Source organism: Gadus chalcogrammus, unplaced genomic scaffold, assembly GCF_026213295.1.
Source record: "Gadus chalcogrammus isolate NIFS_2021 unplaced genomic scaffold, NIFS_Gcha_1.0 GACHA112, whole genome shotgun sequence".
Classification (NCBI taxonomy): domain Eukaryota; kingdom Metazoa; phylum Chordata; class Actinopteri; order Gadiformes; family Gadidae; genus Gadus; species Gadus chalcogrammus.
This window is the reverse complement of record NW_026613547.1, coordinates 55663-81686: the sequence shown is the minus strand read 5'-3', so window position 1 is coordinate 81686 and position 26024 is coordinate 55663. Positions and strand designations below refer to the sequence as shown.

The 26024-nt window shown below is 43.7% G+C and overlaps 1 long non-coding RNA gene and 2 other non-coding genes across 3 annotated transcripts; all 3 read left to right on the top strand.

Annotated features, from left to right (window-relative positions):
- Positions 1-6574: 6574 nt before the first annotated feature.
- On the top strand, positions 6575-6763 carry LOC130378897 (U2 spliceosomal RNA). The gene has a single exon (XR_008894989.1). It is a non-coding gene; the product is annotated as a U2 spliceosomal RNA (small nuclear RNA).
- Positions 6764-15111: 8348 nt separating this feature from the next.
- Positions 15112-15276, top strand: LOC130378892 (U1 spliceosomal RNA). The gene has a single exon (XR_008894985.1). It is a non-coding gene; the product is annotated as a U1 spliceosomal RNA (small nuclear RNA).
- A 7636-nt stretch (positions 15277-22912) lies between these two features.
- LOC130378887 (uncharacterized) lies at positions 22913-24989 on the top strand. Its single transcript, XR_008894978.1, has 4 exons — positions 22913-23273; positions 23892-23936; positions 24135-24309; positions 24746-24989. It is a non-coding gene; the product is annotated as an uncharacterized LOC130378887 (long non-coding RNA).
- Positions 24990-26024: the final 1035 nt, after the last annotated feature.

Here is a 26024-nt window from a genome sequence, read left to right as displayed (position 1 = left end):
TTGGTGCTTTTGTTGGTTATTATGTCTCCCATGGCACTGAATGATGATTCTACCATGGGTCCGTGGAAAATGGAGAGAGCCCCTCGAACCACATGGTTTAGGCCTGGGTACCTGCCAGTGTCCATCACTTTTGCCCACCAGTTCACCATGTTGTCACCATCGCTGTACAGGGGAAGGGTAGAATCCACATTGAATTTCACCACTTCCAATGGCACGTCACACTGGGGTGGCACCAAGTGGCCCATCATCCCTGGCCCTGACAGCCGCTTCAGCAGTATTCCAGTCTCTGAGTGGCCTCTTACCAATGGGTCCAGAGCAGACAGTGCCTGTAGGGTCCTGCTGTTCAGTGGCAGCTTTTTCTGCATGTAGGCTGCTGTTGACATGTATGCAGTCTTCACTGTGTCGAGAAACTGCCGCACAATCGGATGACTTGGATTTTCTGCCTTGAGTTTCTCAGCCACCGGTCCGACATAAAACTCCCTGAGAGGCAGCATTTTGTCCCTGAACTCCATCTCCATGAGCTTCTTCGGTGTGGTGTGAAGATGCTCAGCCTTGACAAAGCATGTCATGCAGTTTGTGGACAAGGGTTTGGCTACCCTGGAACACCATCACATACTCCTTGAGGATTGGAAGGACACCAAGGTAAGCGCTCAGCTGGAGGTTAGTGTTGAGACTCTCGAACCAGAGTTTCTTCACCACCCTCTCTTTTCTGTCCTTACCAACCTGTGTCATTCCTTTTTTGGAGAGATCCTGGTGGAAATAGTTGATCCTGGCCTTTGCCCGCTCACCAACACTATGGTCCTTGTAGATCTCCTGTAGGACTTCTTCGTAGAGGGTCTGGTCTGCCTTGCTAAGGAATCCATAGTAGAGCACCTTGTATGCCGGCAACATTCGGCGAGTGCTGATCCCCACATCATAAGCCGACAGCCACCGATGTGCCACAAACCGTTGTGGGTTCGTTCCCTGAATGCCCATAAACTCACAGATCTCAATCAGGTATTTCGACTGGTCTGAAGCCCACTGGTAGTCTGTGTGTAGGTAAAGAGCTGCTCTAGGTGGTGGCCGAAGGGGGCAGCAAACTGTTTGGCGGCATTATGGATGTGGTGGCAAGAATCTCCATCCACATCCAAGAGTTTTTGGCAGTGCGTCCCTCTGATTCTGGTCTCCAGCCCAGACTTGCTCCCACGCATGACATTACAGGAGTCCATCATCATACCGATGAGGTTGGCAAAGGGAATGTTATGGTCATTGAAAAAGGTCACCAAGGCCGTTTCCAAATATTGAGCCGTTCCCTTTAGGACTTCAATGGAGCCAAGGTGTTCAACAACCACATGCTTAAGCTCCTGATTAAAGTAGCTCACAAGAATGGACAACACCTTCTTATTTGAGTTTGATGTGCTCTCATCTAAATTAATTGAGAATGGTGTTGATCTGATGCGCTCATACGTCCTCTCGGAGAAGGTGTGCCCCAGGCCCTGGACCATCTTGTAGGAGGCAGCAGTCCGGGACAGCTTCATGCCCGTCAAAGCTGGTTTATCCCGAGCCAGTGTCTGGGCAAGCTCAACAATGACAGGAGCTACAGATAGGGGGAGGGAATGTTCTGCAATGGTTCCAAGAACCAGTGCCTGAAAAAAAAAAAATTGTTAGTATTTTATATGATACCACTTGCAAAGCACATTCTTTATTAAAAAAACGATTTCCTTGTCTGCTTATCTAGGCTTAATGTAAGGATCTATGACAACAACTAGCACATACTGGCTAACCAACACTCACTTCTGCATTTGCTACCCTTTCAAAGAGTGGTACTGGCACCTTCACTCTTTCCTCATCTGCTCAGGGCCTGGCATTGAGGCTCTGTTGTGATGGGCCAGGCATTGATGGTCCCTGCTGTGACTGGCCCTGAGTTGTTGACACTAATATGCTACGTGTGGTCATAATACCCACCACCTTTTGGGTATGTTTTTCTGTTTTACAGTGTGCCAAAAGGGCATGGGAGCCCTTGGTAGAATAATTTATCTCTTTGCAGCAGAGGCTGCATCGGGCATGGCCTGGTTTGTCAATTTTTTTGAAAAATTGAGAAAGTGGAAACATATTCTACTCCCTTCACATTGCTCTTAGAGTCTAGCTTCAGCCAGGACCAGGACCATTTGCACCTTACTCCTGCCTCTAGTTGAGCCACAGTAATGGCATCCTCCTCCTCAAAATCTCTCATTCTGAAAACAAACTGAAGTGGGAGAGTGGTAAATTTGCTAGCTAGGCTTTCATACTTAGAACAACTAAAACGTGCTTTACATTGCAATAAACAGGCATATTATAAAACAGTTAAGGTATAAAAAGGCATTTTAAATATTGGCTAGCTAACTACGTTGGCAAGCCAAAAGAAAAAAACGACTTGAAAGGTAACCTGCATAATTACTTATTGTATTGTATATAATATACAGATTGCTTACCGTAAAACGAGAGCAGCTTCCTTAAGTGTTGTAACGTTGTGTCTTGCTGGACAGCCGGCATGAAGGACCGTTGTGAACAATTTTTTCTATATTTTTGCTAACGGGACGTAACGGTGCGTTTCAACGCGTAATTCCGCCTCGTCATCATTGAACAAAAGTCATTATGAAACGCAAAAAACAAATAATGATCAAATAAATACATATTAATATGTATCTACTGATCTGTGCTTTAAATGTCATTTTTATATGAACAATGATCCCAAACATTTTAATAAAATCGCTGAATTTGACCATGTCCTGTTCATACACTGTAAAACCTAACAGTACATCTTACTAAAATACTAAGTAGACGTAACTTAAATCTCAAAAATCGTTGGGGTTACTCATTCACCTGAATGAACAGAACCTAAGAATCAATAATTGATATAATAACTCTTTTGTTTTGAGTGCTGCTCAAATATGGAACATTTTAAGTCTAACTTATTTATTCCAGTGTGTTCCATTGACTTATTTAACTTAAATGTAGCTATATCATTTTCATTAGACTATATAAGCTACACTTTGTGTAATTAGTTTTTATTGCTATCTCTATTATTTATAATCATTTCTGATGATTATGCAATGCCCAATTAAAACAAATAATTACTGTGACATAATTTCAATGATCACAGTGTAAGGATTTAAAGTTAATCACAGAATATTGGCATAAATAAATAAGCTTATGACACACATTTTCGTTCAACTTTTTTTGATTGTGTCTCAAACAGCTTGTGTGTCTTTTAACAGGCGCTAGCTCTTTATATTTGGGAAACCCATTTATCAAAAACGGCTGAATCCGAATACTCATACTTGACTACTATATAGTATGCATTTTGCAGTACGCCAAAAGTATAGCGCGTCGGAATGCTCAGTAGCCTACGCATTGTGTAGAAGACGTTTCCGAATGCGTGCTACCGCCAAAGTAAACCACGGAGTTCACTACGCTATCCCACAATGCAACCGGATTCTAGTAACGAACGAAGAAGAGATGGCTGACCCGACACCAACAGAAAGACGTCGTAGAAAGAGAACACCGATGCTAAAGAGATGGCATGTTTAAAAATAATAATAATTAGTAAAGCTGTTTAAATGACTACTTGAAATGACCATGGAAATGTTATGAATGTTCAGCATTCAGCTTAATAAATAATGTGGCGACTCCTACCCCCGGGGAGTCTGGGTATTCATAATGTTTGGGGAAAAGGGGTTTTATTGTCTTTTTATAACTTGATGTGTTATTAGGTTAAGTGGAGTTAACGGTTTGGGTTCTTTATTGTTTGTGTGTTAATTGTGATGTGTGTGATCGGGACCATTAGTGAGAGTGTTTGTGTGTTGGTCAGTGGTGCCGTGTTTTCTGTTGTGTGTCTGTGTTTGAATATAGCCAGCTCTCGTGGTCGTGCGGTGCACTAAGGCACGGGAGTTGCGCCGCCATTTAAACTTGGGCTCCCGTCTCGTCCTTCCCGCGCTGCTCGCCACAGTAATTTAAGTTGGATCAGAGATTAGTGAATCCATTGTGTTCATTTAACTTGATTGGTTTAAGGCAATCGGTTTCCTCAAATGAATTGAGTAGACGAAATGTATTTTTAAGTTGTTGCAACTAGAATGTAATAAGTTACATGAACACATGTTATATACGTTGAATGAATTGCTGCATTTAAGTGTAAAAAGCTAATTCTTTACATTTCACCTCAGTAAATGGAATTAGTAATGCTAACTCATAATACACATGTCACAATAACTCTAGCTATAAGAGTTATCTTTACTTACATAAAATAATTGCTGGTACTTAATTTATTTGAGTTAGTAAACTTAAATAGTTCAAGGCAATCGGTTTCCTCAAATAGTTCAACTAACTTGTCAGGTTTTACAGTGTACAGAGAGGAGACTCGTGAGATGAGCAGCGACGATCCCTCACACACTGGGTTGAGCGCATGCCTTTTGCTTTCTCATTGTTTGTCATCCCTGAAATATTCGTATTTTTATTTACAATTTATATTTGTATTTTATTATGTCGTTTGTATCCATAGAATAGGTAGTGTATTTCACGTATGTGTAGAAGCTATTTAGACATAAAACCACAGAAGTAGGGGTGCAACGGATCAAAAAACTCACGGATCGGATCATTTTTCGGATCAGCAAAAAAAATAAAAAATAGCGTTTGTGATTGCTTTAGCCCGGTCTGATTGTGGAGGAAGGGGCTGCTTAAATGCCGCGGTGATGAGCGGTTGTTGAGCCGCTTTCGGTTTCACTCCTGTCAGTGAAACACCCGGGTGATGTCGCTGTAAATGCGTGGCCATGCTCGATGTGTTTTTCTTTGTTAGCAATCGCGATTCGCTATGTCAGCTACGTGTTACGTCTGTGTGGTAACCTAGGCGACAGGTTTGTGTGGCAGCGCGAGTATATGGAAACAGACGTAGCACTGGAGGCAGCAGAACGTTACAGTAGTCACCGAAGTCTAGCCTACTTTTATTTTCCATGCCCACTGTTCTTCATGTTGTACGCTGAGGACAATAAATCACAACGAGCCATAGGACTGTTTGCTTATTGAAAGGGAACTGTTGCAGACTTTTACCCAGAGCGTGTTAAGTAGCTCTGTCCCTGGAACTAGCAGGAATGGTTACGGCTGTGTGGACTGAACATGCGCATTTTTTTTTTTTTTCATAAATCAATCCGCGGATCATGCGTGTGCCGAACCGAAATAGATGATCCGAACGGATCACGGATCAATGATGATCCGTTGCACCCCTACACAGAAGGCATACCTAACCCAAACGACGGAATAAAATAACTCGATCGACTCCTCACATTGAAAGACAAACTGCTTTGAAAATATTTGGAACCTCAAGAATAGATTTGACTCTGGACGAACGGAATAAATATTAGCAAGGGGAGGTAGGGGCTTCTCACCCCTCATTCGCTAACATTACATCGATATCAGAGTAAGGCTGCATCCGAATACTCGTACTTGCATACTATATAGTATGCATTTTGTAGTATGCGAAAAATCTAGCGCGTCCGAATACTCTAGTATGCATTCTGTAGTACGGAAGTCGTTTCCGAATGCATACTACCGCCAAAGTGAACCACGGACCACACTACGCTATCCCACAATGCAACCGGAGTCTGGTAACAAACGAAGAAGAGATGGCTGACCCGACACCACCAACAGCGGCTTTTTATTTGTGTGTGTGTGTGTGTGTGTTCAATAAAAAGGAAAAATTAACTTCAATTGTCTTTTTCACGGAGTAACAAATAACTGTAAATGTATTATTATTATTCCAAAAAAATGACTTACCAAATGTCCACATATATACAACATAACCTGCCGGTAAGTCGCTCTACGAGTTGACCGACGACGACGCCTTCTAGCAGAGATATCCATTTCAAGAGCCATTCGCGTAGAAAGAGAAATTTTTTTATTTAATAGCAACGATAACAAGACGGAAAACAGGTAAATTTTGCCGCCATCTGGGGGAGATACGTCATCTCCAAACATCCGGTGGAGTTTCGGCGGTGTTCGGAGGCGTTCTACGCATGTCTGTAGACCGTACTACACAGTCAAGTGTAGTATGGTCAAGTAGTAGACACTAGACAGAAATAGTATGTACTAGGTATTCGGATGCAGCCTACGCCTTTGCTCCGTTGATTTTCCATTATTTATTTTAGTTTTTTTTTTTAATGTGAAGGTATGGTAGGTACATTTAACGTTGTTTTCTCGCTTAGATTTTTCAGAAATAGACACTGTACTATCCGATAACACCGTTTATTGTAACCAGCAAAAATGGTTGTGATTTGCGATGCGCATGTCAGCGAGCTGTCTGACATTAGCACGTTAGCCTACGTTAGAAAGCCTGACGTTTTTGAAGCGTAACAACGTCACTCCTGTCTAGTACGGCATCAAGGCAGCTACAGACCCGAAGATGACATGATTACACGGGTTGGCCAAACGAACAAGCTTGGAATAAATATTTATGACAGCTTGCGTTCGCCGATTACTTGGACGCCTAGGTTTGCATCCCTGGTTAAACCGCCAAGTGGAGCGACGTGTCTGGGAAGCTAGCCTCTTGGTCTGAGCATGTGTGTGCATCGCTTCTCGGCCTTTTGGCTAAGATCAAGTGTAGTATCTGTTCTTATCAGTTTAATATCTGGTACGTCCCCTACCCGGGACCATATATTAAATTGATTTTTCGAACTGGGAGATGGAAAGGGGCTTGCCCCGTCCACTCCACGCATCGACCTGGTATTGCAGTACCTCCAGGACCGGTGCACCCCTCTCTCACTGTGAAAAACAAACTAAACTCCTCCTGAGAGTACAGCCGTCCGCCTGTAGACAATAAAGTGTCATTTACAATTCACAAACGTACTGTTTACAATTGCTCCAACGATATTCTGTTGTAGTGATGTTATGGTTTGCGTCGAGGCATCGGGCGTGTGTCGAGTACCTCGGCTCCTCCCCCAGCGAAGCTCCGTATCACATAGGCGAAATGACGTGGCGCGTGACGTTCGAGGCTTCATCTCGGGCTGTTCCGCGATATGGGTTCACAATTGGCACATTTCTACAAAAAGAAGAGCCTACCCAGTTCCAAGATCACTTTTATGGCTATGTAATTAATCACACTCGTTCTCAGACATCATGCAGTTCTATTATTACAATTATTAGTAGGCTACTGTAGTTATAAGACAATCTATTTTGCCCGGGATGACTTAAAACCTTTGTCAAATGATTTGTTCTCTACCATGAGCTCGGGAGATATTTATGAACGGCACACTCACACGCATAGGCGTCGATTACGGGGGGACGGGGGGGACATGTCCCCCCCACTATTTGAAAACAAATTTTGTCCCCACCACTTTTAAAAAAGGGGAAAATAAATAAATAAATTAATAATCCCCACATACTCAACCGAAATCGTCTAAAATCATGTGATAGGCGCGCTCGAAGACATCATTTATTAGATAGGCCTACCTAATAACCGTTGGAACACACAAGACCGGAACCCATGGCAACGCCGGTAACAAACCCCGACTCCCTAGAAGCCCAATCCCTATGAGCTCCCTGCGCTACAGCCATCACAGGGCTTTTGGCCGTGATTGATATTAAATACAATTATATTATATTATGTACTATTATATATAGAGCTCCGAGAGTCGCAAACGGCAACAATCACTTTCTCTTCCATGCTGCAGTACACCCCGGACTGCACTGCGCTGAGTTTGACGGTTGAACGCTGATTGGCTGTTACGTTACACATGTCACTCAGTGGCCACGCTGTTGAACGCTGATTGGCTGTCATCACGCGAAATTCGTGTCAAAGTTGAAATTTTTCGCGCCACAAATCCTCGTGAACGCGCTTGCCTGTGCACGGCGAAAGTGTGGCGCGACAAATCAAAAATATTCGCCCGATACGCGTCTATACGTTCACTTTGTATGGGATCTTGTCGTCCCGTTGCGTTTGGTGTGAACGCACTGGAGAAGTTTCAAGACAGACAGCCAAAATTGACATTTTTATTCAGAAAATAGCCGGTCCTTTTGCTTCCTATAAAAAGCATGTTTGTGACACTGGATATCGATATGGATACGTCATCTAGCCTGCATGTGGAGGGCCACATAAGGTAAGAAATTGGTTTACGTAAACTTTGCTGCTGGTTCTGTTTGCTCGTGAATCGTGATGACGTGGCCAAAGGTTACCAACGGTCCCAAGCGATTTTAATAATAATAATAATAATAATAAAATTTTATTTATAATGCACTTTATATTCAAGAATCTCAAGTGCTTCAGAGAAAAAAATACCAAAAAAACTATTAAAAAGGGGGAACCTCAAAGAAAGTTAGCTAAATGCTCTTTTAAAGAGATGGGTTTTGAGGTTCCGTTTAAAAAGAGCTGTAGTCTGTGGAGCCCTCAGGTGGTCAGGGAGGGCGTTCCATAGTCTAGGGCAGCAAGCAGAAGGCCCGATCACCCATGGTGCACAGCTTCGTATGTCGGGTTTGGAGGTATGAGTGGATCCTGAACGGAGTGTACGTGATTTGTCGGGGGGGTGAGGAGTTCCTGAAGGTAGAGGGGGCAAGTCCGTGAAGGCACAAAAAAAAATTTTGATCTGATTCTGGTTGGTGCTCCAGTTAGTATGCGTTGTATATAGATTGCAGCTAGTAGCAGCTACACACGGTGCGATTGCTATGCCAATGTGGTTATAGTTGGTTTGTCTGATTGAGATATGTGACGACTTGGAGCCTGGTAGGCCTATCCTGACATAAATATGTTCTCTCATAACCTGTGTGATTATCCTAAACTGAAGGGGATTTTGATTGCGGACAATTTTCTTATGATGTTGTAACGAGTGAAGTCTACATTGGTCCTTCGCAAGTGTTTACTCGTGGTCAGGATTTGGCAGATGCAATTCTCCTCTGGGTGCTTGTATTTTTCTTTTTTTAATGCAGCATAACATATGCTACCAGCAGCCCTTGCGCGTCTTCAAAAGGCTGATGCTCAGTACCTCGTTTCATTTCGTACCCCCTTTACAGTCTGGCATTGTTTGTCTGGTAACTCTGTCGATGTCAAGATAAGTGTTAAATTGCCAACACTGTTCTTTGTCCTGTGTGTATTAGTATTAGGCTACATATCCCGAGCCAATACCCTGGTGTTTCCAACGCTGTTTTGCAAAACAAGCCAAACACAAACTGTGGTTTTCAACTTTTATTGTTCGAATAGGATCTTCATAGGGCTGGCCCGAATGCCATTTTCAGGCTTCGAATACTCGTTGGTTTTTCCGAGCGAATATTCGAATACTCGTTCCAGAAAAAACACCATCAAAACAACATTAATAATCCTTATATACTCCCTGGAACCGATTTTGACAGTATCTGCATATTTTGTTTAATAGCTTTTTGAAAGTTAATTAGTAGGCCTAAGTAGGTTGAAGTTCCTTAGTTTTTCCCCGTGAAAGCGAACAGCTGTTGCTCCGTTCCAAATCAGCTGTTCTGTCATCTCAGCCCTTACGGAGCTTTTCAATTCATCCTGGAACGTGCATCTTTTCAGGGAATTTGTACAATAAATCCATAACAAATACCGAATATTGATTGTCTTATGTGTCCATATTATATCCATTATATTGACCGGGTATTCCCAAGACGCTCACGCTCTGCAGCAAGCACAGTTGATTGGCGCGGCGCTGAACAGCGAACGTAAACAAACAACTAAGCTAAGGTTTTAAGTATTACTTTTCCTCCAGAGATCCCGCTAATGTTGTGTTATAACTAAAGGGAAACAAGATATCTATTCTTCCTCCACCTCTCTCGCTTCTCTGCTTGGTGTCGCTGACGCTTATAGTTTGCCTCCCTCGCTCTGGTAAAGTCCCCTACGTGGAAAAAAAAAATAACGAAGCTCTGAATACTGATTTAAGCTTCAAATACTAATTTTCCGAACCAGTATTCGAATATTCGAATAATTTCAACACCTGACAATACACTGTAGAGCATATTGTAATGCAGCGTTGAATGGATGAATAGCTTACATAAGGGTACCCAGCACTTTTCAGACCACACTCAAGCTTATGGTTATTGTCCCCACCACTTCTAAAACAAACTGACGCCCTTGCTCACACGTATCACTGAAATGACTTTAATTCTTAAACGTTTTGATGTTGTACGAAGCAAACATCACATCATCACAGGCAGGGGCGGATCTAGCCATTTTGGGGCCCTAGGCAAAATATAGACATGGGGCCCTCATTTTTGAAACACGTACACAAAACATGTAACCATCCCAATACTCTTAGAATCGCAATAACCCATAGTGCACTGCCACTCACTCTCCACAGTAAAATCAGTTTCAGATTTCTCCAGCCTTTTCCAAATTACATGTTTATTACTCAACGAGAGAGAGAGAGAGAGAGAGAGAGAGAGAGAGAGAGAGAGAGAGATAGAGAAGAGAGAGAAGAGAGAGAGAGAGAGAGAGGAGAGAAGAGAGAGATTAAAATTTCCATTCTCTGCCAGAGATACAAAATCTTGCACTTAACAGAACTAAAATACAAAATGGATATGATCTATGAAAACCAACAATTTACATTTAAACAGGACCAATGAAAAGATTTTGTGTGTGGACAGGAATAACAGTGGCTGTGTGTGTGAGTGAGAGACAGGCAACAGTGGTTCAGTGTGAGTGAGTGACAGGAGAGAGAGAGAGAGAGAGAGAGAGAGAGAGAGAGAGAGAGAGAGAGAGAGAGAGAGAGAGAGAGAGATAGAGAGAGAGAGAGAGAGAGAGAGAGAGAGAGAGAGAGAGAGAGAGAGAGAGAGAGAGAGAGAGAGAGAGAGAGCTGCCTGGATGAAGATCATGTGTGTGGGGATGCTGGTCAATGATGTGAGCAGCTGTGATCGGCCATGACCTGCGACCAGAGAGAGAGAGACAGAGACAGAGACAGAGACAGAGACAGAGACAGAGACAGAGAGAGGGGGGGGGTGTTTAGGTGTGCAAGTGGTTAAGCTCTCCATCTTCAAATGTCCATTTTTTGTGTGTGTTGTGTGTGTGTGTGTGTGTGTGTGTGTGTGTGTGTGTGTGTGTGTGTGTGTGTGTGTGTGTGTGTGTGTGTGTGTGTGTGGTGTGTGTGTGTGTGTGTGTGAGTGAGAGTATGTGAGTGAGTGACTGAGTGAGTGGCAAGCTCTGTATGTGTGTGTGTGTGTGTGTGTGTGTGTGTGTGTGTGTGTGTGTGTGTGTGTGTGTGTGTGTGTGTGTGTGTGTGTGTGTGTGTGTGAGACAGAAGCATTTGTAAACACAAAGTCCTACTGTTGTCGTCTTCATATCAGAGAATAGTGGTGAGCAGCAGTATAGAACCCAACCTGAAAAACAGACAAACACAGCATTAGAACATACTCACTACACCATGTTTCATTTGGCAATGATCTTTATACAACAAGAATGTACTTTGTCAACTCAAATACCTTGTTCAGCCAGGGCTCACTGATAGAAGGTGATGTTGTTCATCTGTCTTTTCCCCTGTTGTTTTCTCACTACGACAAAAATCAACACCAGGTCAATCATGTAGCATTATAAATAAATATCCAAGTCAGTATCAATGTTTTTTTTAATAATAACCTTCTCTTTCTCCCTATCTTCTTTTTCTCTGTCTGTATCCCTGTTACTCTTCATCTGTGTCCCTGTTTTGCCTTCAAGCTCCTCTGCTTTGCGCCTGTCTCACTCATATCCTCATGTGCCTTTCCTGCCCTTTATCAGGTTTCATTCTCTCCTTTGTGCCAGTCTTACTTGTCTCTGCTTCATGTCCTGGTCATTGACAGATTTCCATTGTTTTTGATCTTTCTGAACTTTGAACGCTTTGAACTTTCTGAACTTTCTTTTAAACATTCTCATCCTCATCATTTCAGGTTGAATCATCTGACATCAGCTGTGTAGCTGAGAGACCTTGTTTTTCATTCTATAGTCTGACCCTGCGAGCTTTGGCCTCTGCAAATTTTGTGATAACTGAGTCCATGTCCAGTGTTTTTGTTATTTCATGTTCAATAGAGATGACAGCCAGGCAGACAGGCGGTCTTGAGACATAGTGGACCTCAGGTAAGTCTTGAGTCGTTTTAGTGATGAGAAACTTCTTTCCCCTGATGCCACAGTCACAGGGAGACTGAGCAGTAGTCTCAGAGCTATACTCAAATTTGGGTATGTGTCAAGGATGTTTTCCCTGTACACATAATCCAGCATCTGGAAAGGCGAAGAGTGTGGGGGAATGCTTTGACGGCATGAATTATTTCCTGCTTGAGGTCCTCTGCATCAATATCATTCATTTTCTTCTCAAGCCTGTGGCAACATTCATCTAATTCCTTTCCCTGCATGACATTTTGCATCTGGTCAGTGGAGTAGAGAAAGCCGTATAGCTCAAAAACACCCTCCATGTTTGAAAATCTCTCCCTGACTGTGACCAGGGTTGTGTCCACCATATGTAGGAAAAACTCCCTCCTGAAATTCTCTTCTGCAGTGCACACTGTCTCCTCTCTCCCCTCATACTCAAACTGCCTTTTTTCTTTCTCTGGCGCACCTCTGGCCAGGCCATCTCCAAATCAATCTTCTCTGCTATCTCCCTGGCATCTGTTTTAGCAGAATTGAATCCGTCCTCTCGATAATCTTTCAGAAATGCCATCACTGCAAGGACCTCTCTCCTCATGACTTCCACTGACACTTTGGGGCTCTGCAATAGCTTGCTGACTTTGTTTATGTGAAATAGGACATTGTACCAGACGACTGTACTCACCAGAAAAGGCGATTTCTTCATCTCTTTGTGAATGCCGTTGGCATTGGAGGCGCATTCAGAGTCTTGCTTCTCCTCAGCATACTCCCTCAGAGCGGTCAGGGCATCCAAAATTTCAGGCAACTGGTATCGGACGGCTTTCACGGACTCCACCCTAGCCTCCCATCTTGTTGTACTGAGTGGTTTAATGGTAAAATATGTCACATGTTTTGAAGGATTGTCCAGCGGTGAACAGAAGCACTGAATATAGCATACAGTCGCTGTAACAGTCCAAAAAAACTCAAAGCTGTCACAGAGGACTTGGCAGCATCACCAACCACCAGATTCAACGTGTGGCTGGCACATGGGACACAGAGTGCTTTGCTGTTCAGCTCCAGGACTCTGCTCTGGACCCCCTGTTTCTTCCCCTGCATATTACTGCCGTTGTCGTAGGATTGCCCACGACAATCAGCAAGGTCTAAATCTAGTGTCTGCAGGTGTCCCAAAAACAAGTTGAGTAGGCCTTTCCCTGTTGTGTCCTCTGCCACCAGAAAGCCAACAAAGTGCTCGTGGATGGACACTCCTTCGCCAGGATTGCAGTCAACTATCCTCAGCACCACGGACAGCTGCTCATCATGGCTGACATCCGGGGTGCAGTCCATGATGACGCTGAAGTACTTGGACTTTTTCACCCTCTGTACAATTGTGTTTGTCACACAGCTTCCCACCAAGCAGATTATTTCATTTTGGATCATTTTGCTGAAATAACTCTCAGAATGTGGTTTCTCAGCTACCCTCTTCACATGATCCCTCATCACAGGGTCAAACTGAGCCATCAGCTGAACTTGGCCTAAGAAATTCCCATTGCCATACTCATACAGCTTCTCTGAATGGCCTCGAAAAGCTAAGTTGCGCTCGGCCAAGTGTGTAATAATGGCAATCAGACGTTTCAAGATCTCTCTCCATTTGTTTACTTCGTTCACAAACAGCTCTTGATTTACATGATCTATGGCTTTACCTGTTTGGAGCCGTTGCTGAAGCGTTCGCCAAACAGCCATATTTGCGAGGTGATCAGCAGACTTCTCGTGTTCTTTTAGGAAGGCTGATACATTTTTCCAGTCGTTCGTGCCGTCAGTGCAGAACCGCTGCTTATCGCCAAACAGCCGACAACAGAAACAAACAGCGCGGTCTTTCGTTTTACTGTACACAAGCCAGGACCTCTGGATTTTTTCGCCATTTTTCATATTTAAAAAGTAGTGCGTGCTTGTAAAGCGTCTGCCCTGTGTGTTCTGGGGGAAATCTCCTCGTAATTGCACTGGTCCTTTCTGTACAATTGAGCAACGCTCGGAGTCTTTCAACTTTTCTGGCCAATGTGCAGGGTCGTCGCCGATTAGGAAACTGTTTCCACTGCTGCTAGTGGTAAATGGCATAGCACCACTACTCACCGCCAAATCATCTTCGTCTTCATCTTCCTCTCCTTCGGCTTCCATAGCCACCTCTTCTCCTTCGGCACCCACCTCTCCTCCTTCCTCCTCCACCTCCACTTCATCATTTCCCCCAACAGCAGAGCCTGTCGCAAGTTCAGCAGCCGCGGCTGCTGTGGCAGCAGCAGGTGTAAAAAATGATGTTAATTTCGGCAGTGTATCTGCAATTCTTCTCTTCTCAGCTTTTTGTCTTCGTTTAGCACAACCACTTTCATAATTCCGCCGCTTCATTTTCACCGAGTCGCATCCCTATGCTTTGGTTTGAAGTACGTTATTTCGCGCTGCGCGCGTTACTACGTCATCATATTCTGGACTAGTCCAATGCACAATGGAGGGGGCATGTGTGCTGGAAAATTATTATTTAGGCATTAGTTTGGCGTTATGTTGATATTTTTGTTATTTTTTTCTACTAGAAATGTTTTTTTTTTTTTACTTTACATAAGTAATGGCTGGGGGGGTCAGATTTGGGGGCCCCTAATAAAGACGATTTGGTTGGGGCCCTAGGCACTTGCCTAGGTTTGCCTAATGGAAGATCCGCTTCTGATCACAGGAAACTCTTTCTTTCATCATAATTTCATTCCTTGTCCCTAGCGTACTCATTTGAAGCTTCGAGGTCGAACCACTTTGATGGTTCACCTGGCTGCGAGGCTTTGACGTTTCATGAGGCATCATCTCGCCACCACTATTCTGTTGTTTAAGAAAGAAAAAGGATTCTTTCTGTGGCGTGTCGATAACTCGGACCTCCAGGTTTCCTTTCGTTATGCTTCCATCACGCTGATTTCAGATTCGCCTGTCATCGTGTGACCGGTGGTCTACAGTGTTTATTAAAGTCTAGACATCTCCGAATGCTTTGCAACCGTTCTCCTGGGGAACACGCGTGGGCATCGTTCAGCCCACCTGAACGTGTACAACTCATACTTACCTGGCAAGGGAGATACCATGATCAAGAAGGTGGTTCACCCATAGCGAGGCTCAGCCATTGCACTGAGGCTGTTGCTGACCTGTGCGAATTCCCCAAATGTGGGAATCTCGATTGCATAATTTCTGGTAGTGGGGGACTGCGTTCGCGCTCTCCCCTGATCATGTTGTTCTAAAGAAATAATAGCTATGAATGATACCACCCTGAGCACGCCCGATCTCGTCTGATCTCGGAGGCTAAGCAGGTCCGGCCTGGTTAGTACTTGGATGGGTGACCGCCTGGGAATGGCTCATGACCCCCCAAAGTCCCTATCCCACACACTGGGATCGATCCAAAAGGATCGAGGATCAAATGGACGGCTCCATCTGGTGGCCAATGGTGGGTGGTTTTTTCAGAAATGTCATGTGCAAGGCCTAGATTATCAAATCCACTAGTCTGCTGGATGTTTTGTTTATTATTTTCATACTTTGAGTGGATGTAGCTGATGAGAGTCATACAATCAAGTGGAAAAGTGATAAATTGTTAAATTTTTGGGCTGAATTAAGAAAAATAATAAGAGCCATTCACAGAACTCATTGTTTTGACCACACAGGGAGTGCAGCCATCACAGTGGGGGTGTATTCACACCTCTGGTTGCGGGAGTGAAGACACAAGGACTTCTAATTTCTTTGGTGTGTTTTTCTTTCCAATACCCCACCCCTTCTGAAACCCAAGCACACTGAGACTCCAAAATACTTTTACAACTTTTATTTTTCAACCAGAATGTGTTTCATTGAAAAGGCAATCCATATAAACACAAATAAACAAGATCATTTTAGTTAAAAGCTCGCCCACCACGACTAGGTACAGATCTACAGGCGAGAACACGAGAGCATGAGACGAGTGACAAACATGTACTACCATTTGCAAACATTTTCATTAAACATGGAGCTGACAGACATACACACATCACAAGGACAGGCACATATAAATAACATTAATAATAATAAAAACGCTCAACAATTGAAGAACACACACTTGTACTTAAGATACAACTCAACAATTGGCTTGTACAGGCTAAAGTGCAATAATGAACATGATTATCCAAAGACTCAGGTGACCAATCAACAAATAAAGGCTCAAGCTGTTCCTCCCTTTTGTGTTTTTTTGTGTTTTCTTTAGCAAACTTTTGTTAAAACTGAAGCAGACAAATACATACAAACATCACAAACACATGAAGCTGACAAAGACAAACAACATGCATGACAAAAACACAGATTATCTGAACATGAACAACCACTAAAGGGTATGTAAACTGATTGTGTTAGATTGGAACTGATTAAGGTTAAAAAGATTGACCCGCTTCTCGGCCTTTTGGCTAAGACAGTGATCCCCTCCGTTGTCTGTCTATATATTGCCTATTTAGTGGCAATTATATAGCAGGTTAGGAGGATATTGCACCATCTTTTGGTAAGTTGGGGTCAAATACCAGTTGCTGATACCCTTTACCAAGAAGACCATTGTGCGGTTTGTTTAAACGGTAAAGTGCATTTTATTGTTGCCTGTATTACCTTGTTTACTCACTGTTTTATTGCTTTTAACATCTTGAATTTTTAAGAGTGTGGTGTCTCCATCATGTCGGTTAACCCCTCCGGCATGAGGAGGCACCACAGTGTACGTTTTAAATTTAAGTCAATCAATGGAATTTTAATTCAGATGTCCCGGCTTGATTTTTCAAGGAAGCACATCCAAGGAATCCTGAAGTTTACCGGAAACGACTTGAATTGTATTCTTACTCTGCCCTTTAACAAAGGATTCGATGTTAGCTTCGCAGCCGCAACAACCCTCAAAGAATTTTGGACACGCTACGACACGGTAAAAGACCAGTTCTCAGCATTTGAAGTGGAGAGACTAAATGACGATTCCATTAAAACCGTAATCGTCAGGATGTTCAATGAAACTGTAAATGCTGATGATATTTGTATATGGCTGGCAACAGTGGCATCACAGAGGTAAGTTATTCACACACACACACACACACACACACACACACACACACACACACCACACACACACACACACACACACACACACACACACACACACACACACACACACACACACACACACACACAGTCCTCCTTTCCAACTCTGCATCCACGACACTCTTAAAGAGTTCAAAGTTGTCATACACCACATTGTCGAAGCCAGGGGTAGTGGACTTCCTAGTGGATGGACAGTAGGAAAACATTTTCTGCATGCTTCCAGCCACTTTGTCCTTGAAAGGGTTGTACCTCTTCCACTGTCCACCACAGTTTGGCATGTGGCAAGCCCCACATGGCCTTGAGGACTTGTTAGGCATGAATGTCTTCACTGTTGGTGCAGGAGGGACAAGGCTCTGGCTGCAGGATGGCCCACGAAACAGGACGGAGGGGGCCTGTGGCTGTGCGGGGAAGACCTGCAGTATGGGTGCTGCCGACACAGGGGGTGGGCCGTAGGTCAACGCAGCGGGTGGCCTCGGCTGGAGGTGGGTGGGCGCAGAAGGCCTCGGCAGAATGGGGGTGAGCGCAGCAGGCTTCGGCCGGGTGGAGGACGACAACCCAGTGGGCTGAACGGGTCGGTTCGCGGGAGTCACAGGCTGTGGCTCAGCAACAAATAATCTGGAAACATAAAATACACATGTGATCAGTATTGATATGACGTGTGTGCTATTTGCTTTCCACAGCCAACAGGTGAAACAAAGTGCTTATGACAACTTACCTCCGCTTCTCACCACGTCTCTTTCCAGCCTCGTGATGGATGAGCCGGTACTGGACCTGAGGCCGGTCTGGCGGAGGGAGGGATGTTGGCAGCGCAGGAGCCTCCGGGAACGGTGCGTCCGACAGCACTTTCAGGTGAGGAGTCACCTTGTGGCCGAAGGAGCAGTCGCTCCTTCTGCCAATTCAGCAGCTCGTTCTGCTCTCCCTGCTGGCAGTACTGGAACAGCAGCCACACCAGCCAGCCGACATCATTCTCCACAAGCCACCTGAAGGTCTGACCGGCGTACTACCCGAACGTGAGGACCAGACCTTTCCACAGCTCAGCCCCGACCCCTCTTGGCAGCCGCCTCTGCTGTCTTGAGATCCAGCCATTTAGGGTCAACAACAGTGCTGCTGCGGGCCTCTGCCACAGACCTTGCTGCCTCTGTACAGTACAGCCTGGCCTCTCCTTGCCGGTACAAAATGATGTTGGGGTACTGGTGTAGCTGTTGATGGCTGACCAGCGATGGTTTAGTGGCCAAGCTCTTCCCGCAGACATCACAGGTAAAGGTCTCCCTGGCGATGGCATGGATCTTCAGATGACTCACCAGGTTGGACTTTTCACTGAATGTCTTGTCGCACACGGTGCACTGATGTGTAGGCTCCTCCATGTTCCATCTGGTACAGTAAAACATGAATAAATGAGTACAACAAGCAGATCATTTAGATTGACAATATGTAGCCCTTTATTATACAGAAATGTGCTGTTGGTGTATTAGCCTAGGACAACACGCTCGCCAGATTGTTATCTATGTTGTTAGAAATGAGCTACTGTTTACCAGGTATGCAGCGCATCCCATGCAACAAGAGATTAACACGGTCGCCAAATTGCTTTATGTTACACTTACTCTCGCATCAGCGGTTGTCTAAACAGTCACATTTACCCATTAACACATATCCACATCAAATTGTCCAAGAAAACGTTGATTGTCGCCGAAAAGCAACAAGTTTGCAGGTATGCGACGTATGCCCTTACTCATTGTAAACAGTGTCGTTAGCCGCGCCTAGCTATCGTTACAAAACACACATTAATCAGCTTATTATTTCAACGAACCCTGGGTACATATAGTCATGCCATACACCGTTGGAAAGCTTAGATTACCACGATTAAAAGGAGACCACCCACGAGTAATATGGTTGCTCGCAGACAACGGCGATAGGTTGACTGAAGTCTACCCAGCAGCTAAAAACGTAACCTCTACGTCTTCCCTTTATACACAACGACCGTGTTATGACACGGTCGAAATCTTTTCTCTTTCTACAAAATCGAAACAGCTTAATACAAACCTTAAAAAAAGGTCTAATTATCAACTAGCAAACGGTGAAGGGGATACAATTTACCTGAGTGAAACCACGTGCTGTAAGCTATTTTCTTTTTCAACTCGAGCTCATTGGCTGCAATGGCTGCAATAGAGTTCCGGGTGTTGACGTTGTTGGGGCGGGGAAAACGTGGGCACCACCATTTTGGCAGTATTCGGCAGACTGGCGCTCTTGTGGTGGAGCAGACATGGTCGATAACTGTTGTGCACCAGGTTGCACAAATAAACGAGGCAAAAATAAATGTACGTCGTTCTACCGCATTCCTAAAGATGCGGAGAGGCGAGCTAAGTGGATCAGCGCCATTAAAAGAGCCAGGAGCAAGCAAAAAAAGACTGAAAAATGGGACCCCCCGGCTGTTGGATTCCGCTTGTGCAGCGATCACTTCATATCAGGTAAGTTACAGAATACAAAGCTTGGCAGCTTAGCGTCATTATTTAATAGGCTATAATTGTGGTCAGGCGCGTATCAGACGCGGGGGATGAGTACGATGCATCCCCCTCACTTCTATTGGAAGGCCATTCCATCCCCTCCACTTTTGTTCGTCAAATCCTCACAAAAATCAGCTTTTCTAATAAAAAACAGTAAACGTTCGCCTGTTGTATGCAATTTAAAATGGTTGCTATGATTGCATCCCTCTGTATCAAATGATCACTCTGTAAATCCCAGCGCTACAATTGACGTTACGTAGACTAAACAGCTCGCGCAGCCTGCAGAAAGCGCTGGCAGCGGTGCTCCCGAGACCCGACTGCCTGAGAGCTCAGCGCGGTGACCGCGGTCATTCAAGCAGTTTCTCACAGATTGCTGTGCCTAACTGTTCGTGCTGCATACTGACTTGACGCCTTCAATGAAAAGGTAGAATTGAATCACTGTTTTAGATCAGCATCATTCACTGCCTGTAATGAAGGCAACATTTTCAGGCATATTAAGCGATTAAAGCGATTAATTATTTGTCATTAATAGATGCAAGGTTCATGGCTCTCTATTCAAGAGCTAGTTACCTCCTAGCATAGATCCCATTCATTCTTCCGACGGGAACTAAGCCTACTTTAGTTTTAAAACTGTTTTATTTTTTCGTGCAATATAGCCAATGATGCCGAAAACTAAAAGAAAAAGACAGGGGACTATAGACGGCTTTTTCAAGAGAAAACAAGTAAGTTGACTTCTCTCCCTCTGCAGACACTGACGTGCTTGCAAGTTGCAAGCTATAGGCTATCTGTTTCGAGTGCTACCGCGGTTGGGATGCACAGGTTTGACTAGGGCTACAGGTAGCCTTTACGGAGAGTAGAGATCCTCGTGCGATTCGTCATTTTCAAACCTTGAGAAAACGCACTTCAATCTACAAGGTGTATCACTGAAAATATACACAAAGTATGTGTCACAGCAATCAACTTAGGCCTACTGGTTTAATGAATGTGAATGAATGCTGTGATACACGAAAATCCGGAGAATTGTGCGATTCGCTTTCTCAGCACACTTGAACGTGAAATGTCCTCAACAGTGTGTGTCAAGGGTTCATCTTGTTTTCTTAGAACATTAGAAGCATGCAAGTGCGTTCCATTCGATCAGACACGTTTTATTTTCAGTTAGGCTACTGTATAATCAGTAAGACCACACCATAAACACATAAGCCCAACATTATACATAGATCATAGATAGGTCTCAGCATGAAATGGAGAACATTTGAAGTTGAACTTGACCACTGGTTTGACAGCCTGCACTCTGTGTGTCACTACATAATAACATCACTACATACAAGTAACAAACGCTCTAGCCAAATGTCATTAGAGCTACAGTTATTGAACATTCATGCAACAGCCTCAAGTGGCTTTACAAATGTGTTTTGTCTCTGCTCATTATGACAAACTAATTGTTCTGCAATCATTTTCCTGTCCAACAGATCCAGCTTGTGCTTTTGAACATAACACACGGTTACACTGTTGAGACATGTTTGTGTCATTGTACTTCGCATCCATGTTTTCAGCCTTCAGAGGCTGCTGAAGCTCCTTTCAGCTTTATCACACAGTGTGTGTGTGTGTGTGTGTGTGTGTGTGTGTGTGTGTGTGTGTGTGTGTGTGTGTGTGTGTGTGTGTGTGTGTGTGTGTGTGTGGTGTGTGTGTGTGTGTGTGTGTGTGTGTGTGTGTATCAAACAAACACACAATGAGTCATACACACACACACACACACACACACAGTGTATCTGCTCGCATTTCTTCCATTTTGTAGGCCTAGATGTATGTAAAAGTTCATATAATTGATCATCGCTATTTGGAATGATTATTTCTTCGCCTATTCCAGAACACCCCCACTTTTGGAAAGCTTGATACGCCCCTGATTGTGGTTTCGGATCAGTTTAATACTACAGTGTGCACAGTGATCTGGGCAGCTTTATGAGGCTGTGCTTCTGCATGGACATGTACAGCATCATAAATCCCCTGCATGTTAATGGGTTGATGTGCAATGAGATAGATGAACAGCAATGCTGAACAGTGCATGATACAGCCAGCACAGTTAAATGACACAAAGAAATAAATAACACTATTTATTTAGCTTCTATTTCTACTCAGGGAAGATTCAAAGTGAGCAATCAAACCCTGGTTGGATGTGTCATTTAGCCCTTTGAGTGTGGTGTATGTGATAATGCGTAGCATAGCTCAGGGCAGACATTGTAGGCATCAGCTCTAGCCAAAGGCCAGGTTCAATGAAGTGGACTGAAATATGTTCCCACCTGAATGGTGCTTTGGCTGTGCAGTTCACATGCACAGTTTGTCCACATGCACCTATTCATCCCCCAGCGATTGTAGCCCAGCTTCTTTTAGGTTTTAGATTTTAGATATGTTAAGTTTAAGTCTACCTTCCTTTTTTACGTGAACTTGCCTCACTGTTTAAATAATGTCTGCCTCTGACTCATCAATTGTTTACTTATATTCCTCAGGGCCCGAAAGGACCAAGAGGTGAAAGGGTAAGCCACTATCAAACTCATTAATTATGACAAGATGCATGACAATGCCATGTTTGCTGGATAGAAACTTTCATGAAGTTTATCGGGTTGATATATGACGCCGATTGACCTTTCAACTTGAATAGGCCACACCCCTTTGTTTACATCAGGCACAGCCTAAAGCCCTCCGCCGTGATAATATAACAAATAATAATGGACCAATCTCTGCTGCACGACGGCTGAAAATAACCTGAACTACAAATATTTGTTGTATATTATTTTTTTCTGACTTTGGCTCACATATCCAGACAAATTCATATTTATCTTTTCTAAACTTTATTAACAATAATAAAACAATTTAGTAAAAGGACATGACGCTTTTATTCAAGTTGAGACCAAACCGAGCTCCACAGCCGAACAGAGACAGACACGGTGGCTGTGTGTCAATCAGTGGTAATCAACGGAGACTAACCCAAGGCCTTCCTCCACAGGGACCCCAGGGCCCTGACGGGAGGGACGGCAGACCTGGCAACCCCGGCCCTGCTGGGCCCCCAGGACCCCCTGGCCTCGGCGAGTAAGTATCCTATAGGGGCCGACTTGGTCAACTGCTGGGTGGGGGGACTGAAGGTGGATGTTGGTTCTAAAATGTGACTGTGTGGGGGACTGAAGGTGGATGTTGGTTCTAAAATGTGACTGTGTGGGGGACTGAAGGGATGTTGGTTCTAAAGTGCTGCTGGGTGGGGGAACTGAAGATGGATGTTGGTTCTAAAGTGTTCCAAGGTGGGGGAACTGAATGTTGATGAAGGCCTCTCAGTAAATAAGGTTAACCGGCTGGTATATCCTATTGTAACCGTAAGGTATAGAAGCTACAGGAAGATGCTGATTTGCTGTTCATCTGTTTGATAAACGATCAAGCCCTTAAACTCACCTGACCCAAATTCTGGCACAATTATAGCAATGGAACAGACAATAACCTATGAATTAGAAAATAAGTATATTGTATTGTATGAATTTTTATATGTATATTTTGTCTCTTATTCTGGTTTTTATTTTTCATTCCAACAGAACTTTGCTGCTCAGTATGATCACAACAAAGGCGCTGATATTGGTCCCGGCCCCATGGTGCACACACACACACACACACACACACACACACACACACACACACACACACACACACACACACACACACACACACACACACACACACACACACACACACACACACACACACACACACACACACACACACACACACACACACACACACACACACACACGCACAAACTCTGAGACACACACACCTGCAGTTTTGTGGTAACTCTCCAACAATAACACTATGTATTCACACATACACATCACCACACAGAACTACCAATAAGAACCCATCGAAGTCTGAAGACCTTTCCATGTCAGAGCACACCTGTCAAATAGGTTTCCGCTACAGTGTTCACTGTCATTCCCAATCCATGGATTATTCCCATGGAGTTCTGGGATTTATGCCACTTTATGGCATGCATTCTCACCTTAGCTTTCAGTCCAGTCAATGGACTCATCGTCAAAGAAATACTTCCACACATTTCTGGACTACTGTAAGTGTGGTTTTATAACACAAAACCCTTTCTGTTGCATAGCATTCTGTCCTCAGCGGCATATCTTACTCACAGCCCACAACATGCACAGCCACTGGTGTTGGACATTGCTGTTGTTTGACCTTTGATTTCTTTCCTCTATCTCCAGGGAATGATGGGAATGAAAGGCCAACCTGGACTTCCCGGCCCCCCTGTAAGTACCCCCTCACCACCCACTCACACACACACACACACACACACACACACACACACACACATAGCTAGTTGATTTATAGCATGCAATTCGTGGGGCTGACAATGTCCTGTTTTTTATGCTGCTAAGCTAGCAAGTGCTAACGTAGTAGTAAACAAACCCAAGTTCGACGCTGAAATGTTTCTATTTATTTTGTAGGGAGAAAGAGTGATAATCCCTTGAGTCCGGACTTTGTTCCATCTCTTTTCAACTACGTTCCATCTCCAGAGAAGAGGAAAAGAAAAATGAGACTGGAGGTTTTCAACAGACGACAGAGAGCAAAGCTACAGAAGATGGAGCAGACAAAGCTATCTGCGAAAGCCATCCCTCCCAGGTGAATATTTAAGTTCCTTAACCTGGTCAACCCCACTTCCATGGACTTGGGAAAATTATAAACCAATTTGTTTTTGTACAATTCATTGTAGGTTTAATAACACCCAATGAGCTAAAAACATAACATCTGTGACTGGGCTGAAATCATCACACACCTATACCGACTTGCATTTGGCAGCCACTGACTATGCATGTGATTGTCACTGTCATTGTCAATATCCCTGTCATTGTCTTTCTATTCATTTATTTTATTACATTGTTTATTTATCTTATACCGACTATAAAGCACTTTTGGATGTAAATGTGCTATACAAATACAATTTACTTACTTTCTTACTAACGAAAGCTAGTATACTGCAGAAAACAGAGAGTGACTGACAAAAGAATGACAAACTGTCATCAGTAGTGACAGTTTATACTACTTTTGTTTTCACCAGAGCATCAACAGATTGTCCCAAAGACTGCAACAAGGATCCTACTGCAGAGCAAAGTCCCACCACAGAGCCTTTGAAGGAATCTACCCATGAAGAACCTGGAAACGATGTCCAGCCTGTTCTCCATGAGGAGGATCCAGCAACCCCACCATGCACCACTGAAACCTGTGGTAAACGCGTCCAATCTCTTGAGCAAGAATGCCAAGCTCTGAGGACTGAAAATATGTTGTTGAAGGAAAAAAATGAATAGGACTACAACACTGAATGAGATGAGCTTGCATAACGATGATAAAAGGGTTCATACTCTCACTGGTTTATCAGCATTCTCCATTCTCATGACAATTTTTCATATTGTGGCTCCTTTTCTCCAACTTAAATCTAGTTTAACATGTTTTCAGCAGTACATGTTAACTTTAATTAAGCTTAGAATGAACTTGTCCTTTGAGTTTTTGGCTTTTTATTTTGACATTGACTCAAACACTGTTTCAAAGCTCTTCAAACACTGCATTAGTGTGATGCATTGTAGACTGGTGCCAAGTCTGGTGTTGTGGCCTGACAGAGAATACTTAAGAAAATCTCTTCCATACGCATTTCGAAACCGTAGCTTTGAAAAGACAGTTTGCATTATAGATTGTTTTGAAATATTTCTAGAGAAACCCAGTAGATTGCTAGCCAGTGCTCAGTGTTACTCATCATACAAATCACACCACACAATGAAATATTTAATTGCAATTTGCCCTCGAGGTTCCATTTGTTTCATTTCCGCTGGATGGGGAGGTCGCACAAGTGATAAGTTTATCACAGAACAAAGTGACTTTTTATCTCATTTGCTCCCAGGGGACGTAGTTTTAGCGGACAGAGGTTGTTGGTTAAAGAGTCCATTGAGAGATGCCAAGCTGAATTAAAAATTCCAGCATTTACTCGTGGATAGAAGCAGTTAGATCCTGCTGACTTGGAGAACACCAGACGTCTAGCCTCTCTTAGGATACATATTGAAAGAGTGATAGGAGTTCTCCGTCAAAAGTACACAGTCTTGCAAAGCACTGTCCCCATATGTTTCACGGACATAGACAGGGAAAATTATGTGGCCTACCTTGACAAGATGGTGAGCGTGTGTTGTGCACTTACAAATGTGTCTGAATCTGTGGTGTCCTTCCAGTGATGGGGATGTACAGTACATTGAACTGATGTGACTGGCTACAGATGTGCTCAACCAGCAAATAAACCTTTGTGACTCACACTTCTTGCTTGCTTGTCGTGACATTATTTTTAATCACTCGCT